The sequence below is a fragment of the Ictidomys tridecemlineatus genome, chromosome 4 (assembly GCF_052094955.1).
Source record: "Ictidomys tridecemlineatus isolate mIctTri1 chromosome 4, mIctTri1.hap1, whole genome shotgun sequence".
Lineage (NCBI taxonomy): Eukaryota > Metazoa > Chordata > Mammalia > Rodentia > Sciuridae > Ictidomys > Ictidomys tridecemlineatus.
Window position 1 is genome coordinate 194,747,103 of NC_135480.1, and position 13,187 is coordinate 194,760,289.

Genomic DNA, 13,187 nt, shown 5'->3' on the forward strand with positions numbered 1-13,187 from the left:
TGGTAACACTCAGGGGGTCGTCACCACCACTGGGTAAGCATCAGGCCCCAGAGAGGCACTTGGGCTCCTGACCTGGAATACATAGGGGCAGAAGCCACAGAGATTAACCCAAGGCCGAGAGGGCTCACCAGGAACAACCACCAATCACCCTCCGTGGTTTTTCTCAAAACTCAGGACCCAAATAAAAGACCACCTAAAGATCTGGTCAATAGTAGGGAGTTGTGGCTGAGGGTGCCCCCAACCACACAGTGACCCTGGGGTACTGGGCAATCAATGGTCACTTCCTGGACCTGTGGGTCGTTCAGGTTGACCAGAGACAACAGGGGTCTTACCTGAAATGTCCGGTGGTGGGTATGGAGAGGGTGCTCGGCAGAATGCAGGGCCTGGTCTCACAATGGAATCTAGATCAGGGCCTGGGGGTGCTCTGTGACCCTCAAAGAGAGGAGCCGGCACACCACGGATCCTGATCCTGAGGTTGGGCACCAATCAAAGGAAAGTGAGGAACTGGGAGATGGGTGAGCAAGGAATGAATGACAGAGACCATGCAGAGATACACACAAGAGTTTGTCAGAGCTGATAAAGAAAGGCCATCTCTCCATAGACAGAGAGAGGCAAAACAGGCTTGGGGTTTGGAACTTCTATGGATCAGGGAGTAGAGCCAGGTGGGTCCTAATGTGGTGGTTAAGGGTGGGATTGGTATGAGGGAGTGGTGAGCCTCTCTCAGAAATGTCCTTGGGTGGGAAGGTGAAAATTTTCTTAAAATGGCTGTTGTCACTTAAGATGGCCATCCAGATGCTAATAAGCAAGGACCTTTGCAGCTATCAGGTATAACTAGCTTGGTAAATGCAAACTCATCTGGGCACTGTCCAGTTGACTTGACATTGACAATTCATTGCTCAGAGTGTTTCTGAGTCTATCAAATTCAAGGATGCTGTTTCACACTAAGGAAGCCCACAAGGGGCTGATGAATAAAACCAGAATAACAATATGCTAATCTGCACTAAGAAATATAAATCTAACATAGATTGAGTTTTATGTCAGTCTGGGCAGTACATTCCCTCCCAATAGATCAGATAAGTAGAAAGATAAATTAGCAGAAAGTATGCCTGATCAGTGCAGGTTGAAACCAAGTAGATGAGTTTGTTGTATGTTGCAAACAACTGATTGCTTCAGTTAATAGACCCTGAGATGTCCAGCTCCACAATGGGTAAGCCTCAGCAGCTAGGACCAGACAGGTGATATTTTTAGGTTTGTGAATGTTCTTTCCTGCTCGGAACAAGTCTAATGATTGCTTCATGCTTCCATTGCAGAATGCTTCCAACCTATTTTTACACATCCTTTCTGCAGTTAAGTTTTAACTTCCATTTGATTACTGAACTGATTCAGAATTATTCTGTATTTTAAAGTTCCTTGGCATTTTTATGCTCATATCTGTCATGGGTTGATTTCATGGCTTATACATCAGTAAATGATTTGATCTATCACATTTCAAAGCTTTTATTTTCTTTGGAGCCTGCTGATTTGTGCTCACTTGCAAGCCACAGTTCTTGGAATGTCCTGTAAATTTTCATTGAAATTTCAGAATGGTCCTGAGAGGTCAATGTTGTTACTCTAATTTCTTTTTATGGACATGAAAACTGGGGTTCCTAGAATTTAGGAAATTTCCCATTGTCAGTTGACGAATATATAGTGAGCATCTACCATGTGGAAAGCATGATGGTAAATTATAGTGTAATATGCTATTTATAGTAACTTACATGAACAGAGTGATCATTGAACTAAATTTAAACATGTGATATTTTGCAGACTCCACCAGGCTGTGCAAATTCTAAGGAGCTTTATTACATTTAAGGTTAATTTTATTAAATGAATGAATGAATGAATGTGCACTATTTTCAGCATCCAGCTCCATCATGCTATGCAGGTGTTAGGAACCTTTTTTTCTATGTGAGGCTCATTTTACTTAATGAGTGAACTAATGAATGAATGAATATGAACTATTTTTAGCACCCCTCCTTTCTATAAATAACAGAAAAGCAAAGTTCAATAAGTATGTTCAAACTTTTTAGCAATTTCAAATGTCTGGAGTCACAATGGTTGCAACTTTTAATAAGTTGCAACAGTGTTTCTGGCATTGTGGAGAATACAGAGGAGCCATGACCCAGGTTAGCAGACACACCATCAAAGTGGGACAAAGGCCATCAAGATAACAGAAGGAGAAGGTGAATAACTTGTTCTAAGAGGAAACAGCTGGAGCTGGTTTCTGAATGCTAAACAGTTTTGAATTTCTCTTTGATTCAAGGAAGCCAAATCTTCACAACTTAAACTTTGGGATGTGTTCTGAACATTCACAAGACCCCCAAACTGAGTTGGGAATCTCCCGTGGAGAGGTTTCCTTGGGTCATTTTCTTAACTCTTCTCTTCTGCATTGGTTCTGCGATATAAGAGAAATGGCCTTTGTCTGATATTTTCTTCTCTGATCCTAGCACAATGCTGCAGGGGCAAAGGTCTTGCAACACACAATGGGGAAATGTAAGATAAACCAACTGGTGAGATGTTTCCGTTTCAGGTAACATCAATAGGTCCATTTATTTGGTTTTTAATACACACCAGGAATTGTGATGAGCATTTAATGTAGCTTAATGTAGGATCTTATTTAGCGTGAAGTCAACTGTAGGTGAGTGGGACCCTCATAATCCACATTATAGGTGAGGACAATGAGCTTTACTCAAATCTATAGAGCATGAAGCAGGCATTTGAAGCCTGTCAAGGAAAGTTCCAAAAGCCTGAAGTCTTAACCAGTCCCACACTGTCCCTTTCAGTGAAGGGCTTTCAGGCTGCATCCTCCCCAGAAGTTTCTTTCCTGACCATATTTACTTATTGCTTCTGTTTTGTTTCTCCTAGAATACCTTTTTTTTAGGATGGTATGAGAGTATTTAACATATAGTGTTGTTTCAGATGCCTAGAAAGGTCTTCAGCACTAGATTCTACAATTTATTTTGGGACCAGGGATTGAACTCAGGGACACTCAACCACTGAGCCACAGGCCCAGCCCTACTTTGTATTTTATTTACAGAGTCTCACTGAGTTGCTTAGAGCCTCATCATTGCTGATGCTAGCTTTGAACTCTTGATCCTCCTGCTTCAGCCTCCCAAGCTACTGGGATTACTGGCATGCACCACTGTACCTGGCTTAGATTCTATTCTTTTTGAAAGCAAGAATGACATTTAAATTGGGTCTTCTCACCAATATTGCATAAGACATTATTGAAAGATGACCTTTAATAACTAATTGTTGAATTAATTGATGGTCTATTGCCAATAAAATGTTTATTATAAGTTTGTTGACTGAATTAAAAAAAAGGTGAACAAATTATGAGTCACAGACCATATATCAGTAATATCTAGATTTGAGTTCTTTAAAAGAGTACATATAAACTATACTTTCTTAAATTGCAACAGACAGAAGACCCAGTTCAAGCTTCTGGTCCTTACCTCCCTTCACATCCCATCTGAATTAATGTTCTTTAATCTCTAAATGGAGTGATTCCATTTCTTCCCATTTGGAAGTCATAGTTTCCTAGAATCAGTTTCTTTTTTACAAGACTAGTGACTTCCAAGGAATTAATATATAAGTAGGACTATAAGGGAAAGTCAACCAACATAAAAAAAAAAAATCAGTCCACCAAATGGACTGATTAAACAGTGAAATATTCTTAAATCAGATATTTTTAGAATTTAGTCTGGGGTAGAGTGAAATTTACTCTTTCATTCCTACGAAGACAAGATTTGGAAAGAGAAATAATTTGATAATACTAAAGGACTATATATTTTAAAAATTGAGAAGCAAGTACTTTCAGTTTTTTGCCTACAATAATCAATGCAACTAGCTTTTTTTTCCCCTACTGAATCAGATTCCCTGAGCACCTCCAATAGCCATCATCTTCTTCATCTAATCATTTATACCTTGGCTTGTCCCTAAAGGAATTTAGGAGAGCCAGAATAATTCTCTATTCTATGAAACACCTGTAGAATTTATTATAAAGAATATAAATATATGTGTATCTCAATCAGTTTGTAAAGCAATATTATCTGAGGTAGTAGGAGAGTGCTGATAGGCTCATTTGAGAAGTGAAGGCAAGTAGGGTCAGACCTTCTTGATAACTTGTTGAAACTAAGCATTTAGATAAGAGTGGGAGATTCAGGGCAAAGATTCTGGCTAGGATACCAATCCATAATTGTATACATTACATAGACTGTCTCCAATAATTACTACATATGATTGAAAATAAATCCCTGACTTTCATAAAAAAAGCTGAAGCTTTAATGTAGATGCTCCACTCATCTGAGTAATTTCTGTTAAAAGTGGAGATGCCATCCCTAGTAAGAGTGGCACTGAGTCACAGAGATGGGGTAGTAGACTTCAGCTTGGTGTGCTGAAGAATGAACAGGAATGAATGGTCAGGCGCAGGTATGATGTCACCAGCACCTCTCAAGTAAATTTCTGATTCTCCACCAGCCTGGACACTGCTGTGGTCCAAAACTTTCACATCTTTGAAGGGCACTGTTACAACTACCTGAAACCTGACCCTCTATGAACCCATTTCTTTTTTTTTTTTTTTAAACGTATGAAGTGACAACTGTACTGTGATCACATAGACTATTCTTTTTTTTTAATATTTATTTTTTTAGTTATTGGCGGACACAACATCTTTGTTTGTATGTAGTGCTGAGGATCGAACCCCGGCTTCACGCATCCCAGGCGAGCGCGCTACCGCTTGAGCCACATCCCTAGCCCCTATGAACCCATTTCTTAACTACTGAATTTAACTTCATATTTCTAATGGAATTGCATTTTCTTTAAATTGTTTTTTATCATAAATAGAGATTGCATGAAATCACTTACTCCTAGATACCTCTACTATCATTTTGTGTTATATTCCTAGAACATAATAAAATATTCCTTCCTGGAAATGTGAAATCCTGAAGTGTGAAATGTGGGTTCAGATGAACTCTTTTCCCATCTTCTGCCACTCTCCACCTCCCATGGGCTTCTTTAACATGGCTAATTAGGTATTCACAGAGTATTTTGCACTTCTCCCCTCATCTCATATCTGTGCCTATCAAGTCACTCTATACCTTGAACGTGCTCTCCTCTTATATCATTTGATATGTATAAAATGTCTTTGCAGCCTTCAGGCTGCGGTATAAATGTACTTCTTACCAAAACCTTTGCTGATTTTCCACACATCACCATGGACTCTGCTCCCTGTGTTCACACAATAGGAATCCATCGTCAACCATGATACATCTTTAACCACATTTACTTCAGCCTGTTTACAGGTGGCTTTGATCAAACATCATGCATAAAAGAGACTGACTTAGAAAATGATCAGACCTGTTCTTTCTTTCCTTATAGTATTGAAAAGCTGAGGTAACTGTCTAAAAAGTCAGACGGCAATTTAACAAAATTTTTCTCTTTTACTTTTACTCCATCTCTAAGGATCTTATTTAGTCTCATACCTTTTAAGTTCATTTAATTGTTGAGTCCTCCAAAACTTACACCTCCATGTTGGAACTTTCCCCTCAACCCAACTACTTATTGAACATCTCCATTTGGATGGACCATCAATATCTCCAACTTAATATGGTAAAATTGGACTTCTGTTGCCCGCCTCTCCACCCCAATTGATTTCTCCATCATTCTTCCCCATCTCAGCTAATAGTGACTCTGCTCTTGTGGCTTGAGACAAGTACTTTGAGCTCTTGAAACCTCTCTGCTTACACACCCTATCCAATCCCTTGCAAAACCTGTTACTGAGACCTTTAAAATAATTGCATAGCTTGATGCTTTATCACCTCTCCCACTGCTGCCACTCTAAGCATATCCCATCTAGATAATCACAATCACCTCCTACAATGGATTCCTTTTGCCTCTTTCCATCTAGTATGTATGCATTAAATATGCAAACATTCTATTAAAATAAAATTGAGATCCTTCACTCCTTGTCTCCAAATCCTCTGAAAACTTTTATTTTATTCACTGTAAAAAGTCCAAACTCTATCTGATGACCTGCAAGACCCAATATAATTGGCCATGAATTCCATCCTTGACATTTGACACCATTCCTCTCCTATATTTACATGACTCCAGTTACGCTAGTTTGCACAAGGTTTCCAAAACATGCTACTGGCATCCATCTTTGTGCTTGATATTTTCTCTGCCCAGACTGTTCTTTCCCCAGGAGTTTCATGCTTTGTACCCTCACTTATTCTTCATTTGAAGATTTTACTGAAATTTACCTTCTGAGAGACAGCTACATTGCATCTCTGAACAACCTATGTAAATTTTCGTCCCAGTGAGATGTTTCTTATCTTCTCTGATTCCACAGACATCCTTATGAAGTCACTGGACTCACAGAACAAAAACAGGCCTCCCAATAGGATGCATGGTTAATCACATTTTCATCTTATTATCTAACATATCTACGTTGCACTTTTTTTGTCTTAGTTATTGTCTCTCCATTAGAATCTGTGTTTTCTAAATGTGAAGATTTTTATCTGATTTTTTCTCCCTATATACAGAGCACATGGAATAATAATATTAACAATGATAAATAATGGTCAAAAGAATAAAGGAAGAAGAGATGGGAGGGTAGGAATAAGTGAGGAAGAAAGGGAGGAAAAGAGGGATCCATCAGTATATTTAGTGCTTTTAGGTCATTCATAAGAATGAAGCTGATCTACTTTAATGACATGGAAATATTTCCAAAATGCATTATAGACAGAAACCAGATTTTAGAATGATATATGCATTGTTATTCCAGTTTTTTAAAAGGTTCAGTGTTATATAGGAATGCAATCAGGGCGAGAAGGGCATATGCCAGTTAATAGTGCTAATCTCTGGAGGTGGTATCAAATAGTATTTAGCATCTTTGTTCGGCATTTCTGGGTAATTTGCATTTAAAAATATGTAGACATTAAAGTTTTAACAGTGAGAATTTGATATTCAATGATGGTGTAAATGTAGATTTTTCACATCGAAAGCTGTTCATATAGTATACTTGTCATGGAAAGCAGTGTAGAGAATAGTAATAATGTGAGCATTAACGTTCCACTCAGAAATCCAAAGCACCTCCATTAATTAAATGTATTTTTTTAATATTTGTTGCCAAAACACACTTGGCCACAAAACTAATTGAACCGACATAAGTTTATTTATAGACCTAAGTCCCACATAATGTGAATATTTGTCATTTTCACTAATTCTGCCCCAGAATGTGCTGTGAATGATGTGCCATATAATTAATATGCTCCCGATTAACTTTCCAAAATCCATATCAGTTCTAAAGCACACACAGCCCAAAATCTTTTACCATAAGGCATCATTGATATCTTCTATCCTCATGCACAATTGTTATCTTTATTTGGTGTGAATTTTACTATATTTTTCTTTTTGCTCAGCCACTTCTTGCATTTTGATTCCTACAACAAACTTCTTCTGTAATATATAAAATAACATATAAATAAATCAAAATTAAATTAAAACACTAGGTAGCCTTTATAAGCATTAAAAATGTTCTTAGCCAGGTGTGTCCTTGTATATTCCTGCTTGAGAGAAACCAAGCAATGGATTTTGTCAACCAATTCCCTAGGTGAGAGAAAGGGAACTTATTAGACTGAAACGTGACATGAGTAAATTTGAATGAGATAGGCATTTAGAGGAAGACAGGTTCCACCTATACTCTGGGATAAGTTTTGCCCCAGGGACAATTTCAATACTAAAAGTTGACAGAGACACACTCATGGCAGGATTCACAGCTCCTCTGCACTCAATAGTCACGTTTCAGTCATCCGCACACCTTGGGCTGGTTTCCACTGAAGACAAGGGGGAGTGCTAGTGATATTAATAGAAGCAGCATGTTCCTTTCCTGTTTAGCTATTTAAAGAAATGTTCAGCTGCAAGGTGTGCTGATGTATGCAGCTTATCTTCGTCAACCCAGACAGAGCTCCGTGTACCTCCCTCTCACTACAACCCCTGTTAATGGATCTGTAACTTTCAGTTTCGATATAAAATTTACAAAGAAAAGGGTGTGTGTGTGTGTGTGTGTGGGTTGGGGTCCATTATTGTTTCCAGATGCAGCTGATCACCATCGTGTGGGGTATGAACACTCTTAATTGGATTCCTGCCTATAAATGCATCATAAACAAATTTAGAAGACAATCAGGCAATGTTAAATGAGAGGTGGGAAATTATTGTCACCCACCAGGTGACCTTAAAGTACAACACAAATAATTCTTCATGGGGATTAGGAATGCAATCAGCTCTTCACACGTGGCTTAGAGATGAGGCTAGCTGAGATGAGACCGAGTTAGAATCCAAAATGTAATGCAGCATGCAGTCTGGACCTCAAATATTTAGAGAATGACCTTCCATCTGTTTCTTAACATTCTCTATAGACTTCAAGGCCTCCTTCAAGAACTGTTTCCACCTTAAAGCCTTCCAAAGCTCACAAGACTTAGAATTCCCCTTTCTGTCATTTGCTGCAGTTCATGTTTTCAACATGCATTAAAATATTTTATTACAAATTTCCCTACTGTTGACTGTTTGTGTTTATTATGGGGCTTCCCAAATTTCAGCTCTCCATGAAATTTTTGAGATTATTTTACTGAATCATGGTGCTGTGTATATTTTGTAGATTTAATATTCTCTTTACATTTACTAACTTTAAAAAGCATTTTATCTTAGCTTTATCTATTGCATTCAAATTTTGATTTTTTTGTGTTTGTGTGTTTGTGTGAGCTTGAGAGCTTATAAAAATAAAAATAAAGCTATCAAAATTTTAGCAGATTATTTTATGTGTCACCTCAAATCATTTGGAATTAATACCATTCTTTAAAAAATTCCCCTTTTACATTGTTAAGTCTATGTACAGAAATCAGTCTTTCTTTTTACACAATGCAATGTCTATGAGAATGTTTGCTGAGCATGTGTAGAAAGTATAGTGGCACTCAAACCTAATCAGTCACAATAAATGTTTCAAAATTATATTATTGTGATATTATTTCAAGATATAAAATATTCAATATAAAAATTAATACAAAACTTCTATAATGAACAAAGTATCAAATCATTCAATAAAACAGGATTATTTATAAATATAAATATATACATATGTTTATACAGAAATTATACTCCTTATGAACTTAAATTTTTTTTCTATTTCTATGTAAAAAGTCATTAGTATTTTTCTGGGGACTGCATTGAAATCTAGAGATTTCTTTGGATAATATGGTTGTTTTAATATTGATTTTTCTGATCCATTAACACAGGATAGTTTTTCATTTTTGTGTTCTATTTTCTTTCATAAGTGTTTCATAATTTAAGTGTAGAGTTCTTTCAATTCCTTGGTGAAATTTATCCCTAAATACTTTTTTTTGGTAACTATTGTGAATACAATTGCTTTCTTAACTTCTTCATCACTAGGTACATCATTGATATATAAATGCTATTTTTTGTATATTATGTATCTTGCAAATTTACAGATTTTTTTATATGTTCTAGCAACTCTCTGACTTATTATTTAGGTTCTGGGTGTCAAATCATATCCCCAACATGCCCTTTAGTGGATTGCTGAATAAAGAAAATATGGTGTATATGACACAGTGGCAAAGGACAAGGTAGTCAGGGTTGATACTGGATGATGAGGCTGGGCACATGGGGGCTATTATCAAAGAAATGGAAATGGAATGCTAACACCTCCAGAGCACTTCCCCCCTCTCAACTGGTTACCAACAACTCTGGGGAATTGCTCTTCCCACACAAGGAGTTGATAATGAGCACATCCTGGGCAGGTGTTTGCCTGCCTTGTGGAAGGATTATCTGAAGCAGGTATGGGGGCAAGGAAAAGAAGACCTGAGATCTATGAAGGGGTAAGACATACACCCCTCCCAGGGATACCAGCTCTGGATCCCCTTCTATCTGGAGAGGTCTACTAAGTCTGTTCTGTCCCTTAAATAAAACTTGCTTTCTACACTTGCCTCAGGGTTTCTCCAGTAGTGAATTTCCAACACCAGGGAAACAAGGACCTGATCCTGATTTCCAAGAGTGGTATCATATAGACACAATGAAATATTTTCCATCCGTGAAGAGGTATGGAATCTTTTTAATTGCAGCAACATGGATAAAACTGGACGTCATTATGTTAAGTAGAATCAAGCCTGTTACAGATAAATACAAGTGCTCATTCATTTGTGGAAACTAATAAGCTCTTCCTTTGGAAGAACAAAATGGGATAGGCCCACCAAGGATTGAGAAAGGAAAGGTGAATGGGGGACAGAAAGAAGGTCAATAAAGCCACCAAAACAGAGTGGAGGAATTATTTCTAGTTGTTCTTCTTTAGCACAGTAGAAGTGTGTGTCCCAATTCCTAAAACTGATTAATGTTTCAAGAGATAGAAATATTTATTTCCCTGATTTGATTATTACACTTTGTAATTGAATCACCACAATTTATCCCATAAAATATACAAATCTTTTGTCTCAATAAAAAAAATCACCCCTGTTTTGTTTCAGGTATTGTAGGAATTGTAGGAAAAAATTATTGACTTCCTCATCTTTTTCTTTGCTTTAAAGTCCATGTTTTTGAAATTTGCCATTTGATTATGAAAACTATTCTCCTATCTTCAGTTTTTCCTGGGGGCCTTTTCTAGAGGGATACTTCCCGGTTCCTTCTAACCTTTGGCACCTCCCCAAAGGAGAAGACACACTTGAGTGAAAAGTCTTATAATACACACTTATGGTAGTGGAAAGCCTCCAGGGAGAAATTCCTTGGAACAAAATGCCTATAGGTACAGTTTTGAATTAACTGCATGACCCCTGGCCCTGTGCTTGTATAGAGGTGAGGACAGGTAAATCTGGGTGATAGGAACTTCATTAGGAAGGCGGATAAGCTCAGGCTCAGAATACTTACTGCAAACACTACTCGAAGAACAACAGTTTCCATTGTGTTTCCCATCCGTCTAACACCTGGGACTATTTCTCATTTATTTCTGAAGCTAAAGTAAAGAAAGGTGTGCGATTCATTGGCCTGTTTCAAACACAACAAGACATGGCCTTCCTATTCCAAAGTGCTTTGCTAACTTCAAACTAGAATATTTATTGTGTCCCATCAGTTATTTGTAATACAAATTTACTATTATCCTTGCTAATTGTTTTACATAAAGTAAATACATAGTCCCTTTATTTCCAGGGGAAAAATATACTCAAGACAGATTTGTTTGTCTTCTCCATACCCCTCCCCTTAATTATTAGTCATGAAATACCTTGGCGTCTTCCATCCCGGGCCCATAGCTGCTGCCTCCATCCTTCTCCACTCCTCTCTGAGCCCTAGAGGGAAACATCATGTTTAGCATGATAATGTAATTAAGGTCATATTCTGCCTTCAGTCATCAATGTGCAAATGCTCTATGACTAATGAGACAGTCTTAACAGAGCCTCCTAAATGGTATCCTCTAACTAGGCTAACTAGGCACGCTTTCCGTAGCCCCCTTTTGACAAGAGTGCAAATTTGTTCTCTCCTTCAGGCTTCTGGCAGCATCAGAAAAGTAAGTGAAACCAGTGTTTCAATCATGGAGATTTTCAGAAAATGAGTCCTCAGAAGAATTAACTTCATCCTTCCCAACTCTCTTCTCAATTACATTGTCTGATATATAGATATATTTTTTCCTTTTTTTTTTTTTTCTGGGAGGTGGTCTAGTGCATCAGGTGGGGATTCAGGTGGCAGTGCAGACACTATGGGACTCACGGGATATGAGATGATGATGCAGGCATTCATGAAGAGCTAAGGAAAGAGTGAGTACCTGGGTGGAGATGAATCAGACAGGGTCAGGAGACTAGAGCAGGGCTGTAGCTCACCTATGTGGGTTGATCTCCTTCCATCTTCTGAAACATGGCCTTGTCTTGTCTTCTTTCACATGGCATTTTTAAACCTCATTTTTCCCTCTTATAAATTGGAGAATAGAGTCGTGGCTACTTGATAGGGCTTTTAAGACTCAAGTACAACCATTTGCAATTGGATAGTTAATAGCATAGCATAATGCCATACTCAGAGAAATGTTAAATATTAGTTATTATTTCAGTGTTTTAAAATCGTGTGTGTGTGTGTGTGAGTGTGTGTGTATGTGTGTGTGTGTGTGTGTGAGTGTGTGATATGTGACTAATCTTGGGGATCTATTTTCATACTAATTTTACCCTTTAAAATTCAGCATTGGTATAATCACAACAATAGTGTATCCTTGTCATTTCTCCCTTGTGCTACTGGGAAAGAAAACAAACAAACATGCAAACAAATTTAATACTATCTCCTGCTCTTTCCTGTCTTGCCCATCCTCAATATGATCTCCATAATGTTGTAAGACAGAACTTTTAAAAACCTATAGCTCTCTCATGCTTACCATTATTCAACATTCTTCCATTACTATTAGAATGGAAATAAAAATCTTCAACATGACCTCACATGCCTCGCATGATCCAGATCCTTATTCCATGCCACCTTTCCCTCCTCAGGCAGCTAGCCAAGCTGATCTTTATTTCTTAAGGATGTTACTCTCTTTTCTTTCTCAGGAACTTTGTACGTGCTATTCCTTCAGCTTCTTTCCTTACTTCATGTCTATAAGTCCTTTCATATCCACTTCAATATCGTCTCTTCCAGAAAAACTTCCTAATGACCCAAACAAATAATGAGCTTCCTTTTTAAAATGTGATTTACTTATTACGTGTTAATAAACATCTTTTTGTTTTAGGTTTATCACTGCTCTGAACAAACGATCTGACAAGAGCAATCGTAAAGGCAGAAAAGTTTAATTGGGGCTCAAGTTTTCAGAGGTCTCAATTGATGGTCAGCCAACTTCATTGCTCTGGGCCCAATGTGAGGCAGACATCACAATGGGAGAGCATGGAGGAGGAAGGCAGCTCAGGACATAACAATCAGGAAGCAGAGAGAGCTCTGCATACCAGAGACAGAAATGTAAACCCTATAGTCATGTCCCAGTGATCCACTAACTGCAGCCACACACCACCTGCCTACAGTTCCCGCCCAGTTAATCTATATCAGTAGATTATTTAGGTTGCAACTCTTTTAATCCACTCATTTCATATCTGAATGTTCTTGCATTTTCACACATAAGA